Raw genomic sequence first — 8,581 nt, 5'->3', positions numbered from 1 at the left:
TTTTAGATAATTTCTTGGGATTCTCTAGGTAGACCATCATGTCATCTGCAAAGAGTGAGAGTTTTGTCTCTTCCTTCCCAATTCTAATTCCTTTAATTTCTTTTTCTTCTCTAATTGCTGATGCTAACATTTCTAATACAATATTGAATAGTAATGGTGATAATGGGCACCCTTGTTTCACCCCTGATCTTATTGTGAATGCCTCTAGCCTCTCCCCATTGAATATAATGCTTGTTGATGGTTTCAGATAGATACTGCTAATTATTTTAAGGAACAGTCCATTTATGCCTACATTCTCTAGTGTTTTTAATAGGAATGGATGCTGTATTTTGTCAAAAGTTTTTTCAGCATCTGTTGATATGATCATGTAATTTCTGATTGGTTTGTTGTTGATATAATTGAGTATACTAAAAGTTTTCCTAATATTGAACCAACCCTGCATTCCGGGAATAAATCCTACTTGATCATAATGTATTATCCTAGTGAAGACTTGTAATCGTTTTGCTAAGATTTTATTTAAGGTTTTTGCATCTATATTCATTAGGGAAATAGGTCTATAGTTTTCTTTCTATGTTTTAACTCTTCCTGGTTTAGGTAACAGCACCATATTGGTTTCATAGAAAGAGTTAGGCATATTTCTGTCTTTCCCTATTTTTCCAAAGATTTTATATAGAATTAGAACCAATTGTTCCTTAAATGTTTGGTAGAATTCACTTGTGAATCCATCAGGCCCTGGAAATTTTTTTTAGGGAGTTCAATGATGGCTTGTTGAATTTCTTTTTCTGAGATAGGGTTGTTTAGGTATTTAATCACCTATTCATTTAACCTGGGCAACTTATATTTTTGTAAATGTTCAACCATTTTAATTAGATTATTAAATTTATCGGCACAAAGTTGAGCAAATTAATTCCAAATTATTACTTTACTTTCCTCCTCATTGTTGGTACTAGAAATTTGGTTTTCTTCATTCTTTTTTATAATCAAATTGGACAGAGGTTTATCAATTTTATAGGTTTTTTCATAAAACCACTTTTTTGGTTTTATTTCTTAATTCAATACTTTTACTGCTTACAATTTTATTAAATTTCTCCTTTAATTTTTAGAATTCCTAATTTGGTATTTAATTGGGGGTTTTAATTTGTCCTTTCTCTAAATTTTTTTAGTTGCATATGTAACTCATTGATTTCCTCTTTTTTCTAATTTATTCACGTAAACATTTAAAGATGTAATATATCCCCTGAGAGTCTCCTTGAGTGAATTCCATGGGGTTTGGTATGTTGTTTTATTATTGTTGTTATCCAGGACAAAAATAATTAATTCTTTCTACAATTTCTTGTTTGATCCACTCATTCTTCAAATGGAAGTTATTCAGTTTCCAATCAGTTTTGGTTCTATATCAACCTAGCCCAATATAGCTCATGACTTTTTATTGCATTATGAACTGTGAAAGATGCATTCACTGTTTCTGCCTTTCTGCAATTGAGCATTCGGTTTTTATACCATAGTACATGGTCAATTTTTGTGTAAGTGCTATTAATTGCAGAAAAAAGGTATATTCCTTTCTATCCCCATTCATATTCCTCCATAAGTCTTATCAATCTAGGGGGTTTTTTTAGAATGTATTAGAAGATTTTATTCTCTGTGATTATAAACACAAATGTGCACAGAGTTGACATGATCTTTTTACTTTACAAAAAAAAAGGATGGACGGGAACATTTACAAATATCCTTCAATAGTTTTTTTTTTTAAAGTCATAAATGAAATCAGCAGTTCTATGTGTGTCTACTCGTCATCTCTGAATACTACATAAGCTAGTATTACATAGGAATTAGAACCTGCCTAGGTAATGAAATTTACCCAGGCCAGTTAAAAATACACTACAGTGATAGTTTAGACCACTGTACCTTTTATAATTTAAGACAATTTGAGAAAATCAAATGCTTATTTCCTTATTAGGAAACAAGACTACTTTCTTGTCATCATCCAGTATCAAAAATATTTCACAGTTTGATTTACCTTTAGCCAAGGGTAAAATTATACTCTCCTATACCTAGATGAATTTTTTTGGCATTCAGTAGTTCCAAAAGCAAATTCTGTCTGAACTTCGACTGAGTATATACCAGCAGAGTATCCATAACTAGGTGCTAATAAAAAATATGTCAGCATACTGGCTGAAGTCCGTGTATTAACAAAAAGAGATCAATATAAAATGTTCACCAATGTCATCCTTGGAAATTTTGCCAGTCTGGTATAGTGAAACCTGATTGGCTCCTTCAGTATTTATCATATTCATTATGAAGATGCAAACATCAATAGATTTCTTCAAGGTGTTTTCCAATTTTGGCTTTTAGCTTTCTAAAACGTAAAAGATCTTCTCTTCCAATTTCAAGCATTTTTTCTTCCCATGATTTAATTTCATTTCCATAACGAATTTTACTATCTTGAGCAAGTTGCATATATACCTGCTTCTGAGATAATGACAGAGCTTTCCACTCTTCATTTAAAATCTTCATCACCTGTGATGAAAGTCCTTTTGATTCCTTAAAGTGTTCAGAAATAAAAATATTATAAGCTGAACGAGGTTTTTTGGGCTTTCCAAAGACAGTTAACTCCCTTTTTTTCTATATTATTTCTTTTCTAGACTTTTTTCGATGCTTTTCTTCTTGCAAACTTTTTTTCTCCTCAGGATTAAGCTCTGCTTTATATTTAGAGACCTCCTCTTTGTATACTTTAAAATCTGCCTTGGTGGCCTCTTCATGTACTTTCTACTGTGATTCTGGAAGCTCCCTCCAAGCTTCAGAAATCTTCTTTATTATCCCTTTGCTTTTCAAATCTGGATTTTGTTCTTTGAATACAGGTCGTTGTTCCATTGTAAAACGAATGTATGCAGTCAAGGCTTCTGTGGAGCATTAGATAAAATACAGTCTTTCATAAACCATTCCAATCCACAGATAGCACTGGGCTCCAACAGCCCCCCGGGCCCTCAGGGCCCCCCCCCCCCCCCCCCCCCCCCCCCCCCCCCGGCTCCCACTCAGTAGCAGCTCCCCGCCCCGGGCCATGGCCCCGGCACCGCTCCAGTCCTCCTGCAGCCCTGGCGCTAGGGGCTCCTGAGCGACCTGGGGTCCGACCACGAGCAACCTCTGAGCCCCGAGCACGAGGCATTGTGGGAGCAGGGACATATCTAGGTTTTCTAACAATTTATTTACCTCCTTAACTTCTTTCTTGTTTATTTTATGATTTCATTTATCTAAATCTGAGAGCAAGAGGTTGAGGTTTCCCACTAGTAGAGTTTTAATGTCTATGTCTTCCTGTAGTTCTTTCAGCTTCTCCTCTAAGAATTTGTATGCTATTCCATTGGATGTATACATATTCAGTATCGAAATCACTTTCTTTTCTCTGGTGCTATGCATTTTTGCAGCTGCTTTGTCTGAGATAAGAATTTCTGCCCCTGCTTTTTTTCACTTAATCTGAAGCAAAATTTATTTTACTCCAAACTTTTTCCTTTACTCTATATGTATCTCTTTGTTTTAAATGAGTTTCTTGTAAGCAGCATATTATGGGATTTTGGTTTTTAACCTACTCTGCTGTTGGCTTACATTTTAAGGGAGAGTTCATCCCATTCATATTCAAAGTTATAATTACTAACTCTTTATTTCCCCCCTTTCCCTCTGTTTGTATTTTTCTCCTTTTCCCCCTTTATCTGTATTCCCCAGTATTTTGTTTCTGAATACTACCACCTTTGATGTGTTTGCCCTCCTAAATCCACGCCCTCCCCTTTCTTAACCCTTTCCCTTTTCCCTTTTTCTTGCCCTTCCTTATGATAGTTCCCCTTTTTTCTCCTCCCTCCCTGGCTCCATTCCCCCATCCCCTTTCCCCCCCCTTTTAATACTAGAAAGGTAAGATTTTTTTAAGTTAACTGAGTGTGTGTGTAAGGTAACTTTAAGCCAAGTTTGATGAGAGGAAGAGTCAGGTGTTTCTTATTTCCTCCCTTCTCCCCCCCATTACAATAGGTCTTTTGTACTTCTTTATGTTGGATTTCTGTTAAGAGGTTTGTTTCATATTTTTTATGAGGGAAGATCAGGAGACTTTAGAATCCTGCCTGTCTTCTCTCTGCCATCTTGGCTGGAAGTCTCCAAGAAATGTTTCTTAATAAACCAGGCCTTAAAGGAAATGATGAGATCAAATAATCAAACAGAGAAATGAATAGACAATTTCTCTGATTTCCAAACCTCTAAAATTGCTAAAAACAAAAACTAACATAGAGCAACTTCCACTTCTTCCATGGTCTTAGAATCCAAAATAAAAGTTAAAACAAACAAAACAATAATCCTATTAAACTGATACTCAGCCTGCATTCCCACAGCACTCTTCTCCCATGGTTTACTGCTACCAGTGAGGCTCCACTAGCCAAGCACAGGATACAACACAAGGTCTCATAACAAAATACAAGTTTAAATCCCATTGACCTTTTCTCTGGGCTGTGGAACTTTGCTTGGTTCTTGAAAGGCAGCCAAAGTTGGGCAGCACTCCAGACTACAGAAGCTTTCTGGGTCCCAACTCACAAACAGACAGCCATGGAGGCAAACTTCTGTGCTGAGGCCTTCTACAAGCAATGCCTCCACATCCATTCCTCTCATTCTTTTCTTACTCTCTACATTTTAGTTTCTGTGCTCATCATTGAAAGGAAAATGTTCTCTTCAAAGGTGTCAGTGATTTCTTAATCAAAAGTCTAATGGCCTTTTCTCAGGCTTCATCACTCTTGACCTCTTCAATCTTTAAATTTTATTTATTTATTAATTAAAGAATTCATTAAATAAATCAATCTGTGCTAAGTACAGAGGGTACAAATAGAAAACCAAGATAGTCCACGATCTTAAGGAGCTCACATTTTAATGAGGAAACAGTATGCACAGAATGTTTTAATTCTAAGTATGATAGAAAACTCCATGTTCAGAGGCAGAGCCAGGATGGTAGAGTGAGGGGAACCAGTGAGGTAAACGCCTTCACAGTCTATTCCAAACAGATGTAGATAATGCCCCAGACCAATTCGTTAAGGAGAAAAATGGAAAAAAAAATAATCACAACAAGTCATTTAACCAGTCTATCTCAGTAGAGAAAAACAGACTGGGAGTTTTATGTATCCTGGCATTGAGGACACTCCAACACAAAAGGGAAGACTGTGCCAGGGCAAGAAGGTGTCTGGGGACACCCCCAGAGCCACATCAGCAAACTCTACTGAGTACAGGTACAAAACATCAACTTAGTCACCTATTCCCCAGTTCTGGTCACAGGTTCATGGGTATTGAGAAAGGGAACAGGGGTTCCCACATAAAAAGAGACCCTGGGATGTTCATGGAGAAAGCCAAACTTCAGAATCCCATTGCAGCAATGATGCAACTCAGGTCCCCAAATTTAGAGCAAGATCTCCCTTCTGGCATCTAGCCCAGTCTGCAGAGGAATAACCAAGTCAGAAATCATGGCCCAAATGAGAACTTACTTTGAATGAGAACTGCTACTTTAAATCAATTGAGTTTTCCAACTGGCTGCTAGGGCTGGAATCCTGTAGCAGTCTCCTCCTTCATAGACCAAACTCAGGTTACATGGCTCTGGAGCTTAAAACATATGAAGACAGAAATGAGGCAGAAGGAATATGGTGGACAGCAGACAGTGAATCAGTTCACTTTAGGAGAACTGGAAGCTTGTAGGTCACCAGCCAGTCCCTAAGAGACAGAAACAACATTCATTAATACACCAGGAACATTACAACTGGATGGGTCCAGATCTGCCCTCAAGAAGGGTGACAGAGAAGAGGGTGAACATCAGAAAGGAGGCTAGAAGATTGGGCAAAAAGAATAAAGAACTCTGCCATAATGATGCTAGACTATGGGACTAGAGTGGGCTATCATATGGTGACTATGAGGGCTGGGGTAAAAGCAGCAATAGTGAGGAATGATTAGTAATTCATAGTCCAACTTATCTGCTTCTTGGTGGCAGCAAATCAACAATTGTTGCTGCTCATGAGACAAGTGAGCTCCCTCTCTTCACTGACTTCTCTTTCCAAGGGTGGCATGGAATATGGACAGGAGGCAGATCTTGCTGTTTGAAAGGCACTGCCGCTCACAAAGACTCCTGGGTTCAGGCCCTGGCCTGCTCCCTCAGAGTCTGAGGGCAGATGTGGTCACTCAGGTGTCATGCTCAACTTCTCACCATCTCTTGCTCCCCCTCCCAACTCTTGCCAAGTCCTGTAGGTTCTCCTTTACATCTACCCTGTACATTTTCTCTTTTGGCATAACCACTACACCAGGGTGTGAACCCTTCACCTCTTGCCTGGACAATTGTGATTGCTTCTGATGGTTCTCCATGCCTCGTGTCTCTGCTCAATCTAGTCCATCCTACTTACCTATGAAAGGGAGCTTTCTAAGTACAAACCTGGCCATGTCAGCTCCCCATCTCTTAATCACCAGAGCTTGCCTATCTCCTCTAAGATCAGATCTAGAACCCTCTCATGGCTGTTCAAAACCCCCTCTAGAGACATACATATGCACATTTACAAGTGACTGAATAATGGGCTGATTTCCTAGAATCCAAAAAGTTTCAGTTTCCATCTGCCTCAAAGTTTAAAGGAAATAAACATCAATTGTCTTAAAGAGGGGAACTGGTTGGGACATTCTGCTCAGGAAACAGGTGAAATGGGAGGAGACTGGACTTGAGTCAGATGTGAAAGGACTATTTAGAACTGGGAGAAATTCCGGGAATTTTGTATAGTTTTTTAATTTTCTATTTTATTTCCTGTCCATTATTAACTAGCAGTCTTTGTGGATCTATGTTTAGCATGATTATAGATGTAGAACCTGTGTCAGATTGCTTTCTTTCAGGGGTAGGAGGTGGGGAGAGGAGGAAAGGAGAAGATTGTGAAACCCAAAGCTTTGCAAAAAAAAATGATTGGTTAAAAACTAGCATTGTATGTAGATGGGAAAAAACAAATAAAATACAAAAAAAAAGAATCAGCATTACTGAGAATCAGTTGAGATTTGCAAAGGATTTAACAAACTTAAGGTGTTACAGAAATTCTAATTATTATTCTAATTATTATCATAGTGATTATTTTTTTCTCCCTCTCTTCCTGTCACCACTTCGAAAAAAGAAAGACAAGCTAATGTCATGTAAATAATACACACAAAAAAAAGCCTCCCACACTGATTAGGTCCAACAATATATTTTTAATTCTAAATCTTGTGCAGTGTACAGTTAATCTCTGTATTCTAGATAAGTTCATCCTCTGTAAAACCATATTTTCTGCAAAAAGTGATAATTTGGTACTGATTTATATATTCTTATGCTCTTAACTTCTCATTTTGGTCTTACTGCCATTGCTATTGTCAAAGAAGAATAAAGATTCTGGGAATATTTGCTTGACCCTGATCTTACTAGAAAGGCCTCTAAGTATAAAATGTTTGTGTGAGGATTTCATTAGATGCTATTTACTCTAGTAAAGTAAGATTCATTTATTCCTCTTTTTTCTAAAAGTCTTAAAATAGTCAGTAGGTTTTGTCATAAACCTTTGAAAATCAATAATTATATGACTTGATATTTATATTATTAACCTGATTTATTATATTGTAATTTTCCTTATGATGAAAAAGCTCTATTTTCTTGAAATATATAGTACTTGGTTATGGTATATAATTTTTCTAATCTCTTTTTGTAACCTGCTTAATAATATTGTATTTAAAATGTTTGTGTCAATGTTTATTAGAGATACTTGTTTGTAACTTTCTTTCTGTGCTTTATCTCTCTCTAATTTAAGTATCAAGATGATATTTGTATCATACAAAGAAATTAGAGGCGTGCCTTCTTATTTTTGAATCAGTTTATGTAGCATTATAATTGTGTGGTCTTTGAATATTTGATAGAATTAATTTGTAAATCAATCTGATGCTAAATATTTATTTGAAAAAAATCTTCTGATTCTGGGTTATGTAAACAAATTTTCTTCTTTTTTTAATCATGCTATTTTATATAGTTTAAGTATTTATCTATTCCTTCTAGGTTTTCAGTTTTGTTAGGTATAACTGGGCAAAATTGTTGCTTTTACCCTGCCTATTTTCTCATCAGGAATTGTTGAGAGGTTTCCCTTTTCCCTTTTTTTACAGATAATCTTGTTTTCTTTCTTTTATCAGATTAACTGTATATGATTCATTTGTTTTTTTTTAAATGTAGCTTCTAGTTCAATTGGGTGTGTCATAGTGAAGAGAGGGCCTGCCTGCCCTTGGGCGGACTCATCTTCATGAGGTCAAATCTGGTCTCACATACTTGCTGATTTTGTGATCCTGGGCAATTATTGTAACCCTATTTACCACAGTTTCCTCATCTGTAAAGTGAAATGGAGAAGAAAAATTGCAAACCACTTCAGTATTTCATCTCGGAAAGCCCCAAAAGAGGTCAGAATGAATCAGACTCATGAAAAACAACTGAAGAAAAATCAACAAAATTTCAAATGTAAGCTCAATGGGCTTTTGCTTTCAATCTCGTGAATATTTTTCTTTAATTTTCAAAATTTATGCTTTGATCTTTTATTAG

The 8,581-nt window shown here is 36.4% G+C and overlaps 1 pseudogene; it reads right to left on the bottom strand.

Moving 5' to 3' along the window:
• Positions 1-265: 265 nt before the first annotated feature.
• LOC141511854 (transcription factor A, mitochondrial pseudogene) lies at positions 266-3,163 on the bottom strand (annotated as a pseudogene).
• Between the last annotated feature and the right edge of the window lie 5,418 nt (positions 3,164-8,581).

Source organism: Macrotis lagotis, chromosome 2, assembly GCF_037893015.1.
Source record: "Macrotis lagotis isolate mMagLag1 chromosome 2, bilby.v1.9.chrom.fasta, whole genome shotgun sequence".
Classification (NCBI taxonomy): domain Eukaryota; kingdom Metazoa; phylum Chordata; class Mammalia; order Peramelemorphia; family Peramelidae; genus Macrotis; species Macrotis lagotis.
The sequence above is the reverse complement of the archived record's forward strand: the minus strand, read 5'-3'. Positions and strand labels throughout refer to the sequence as shown.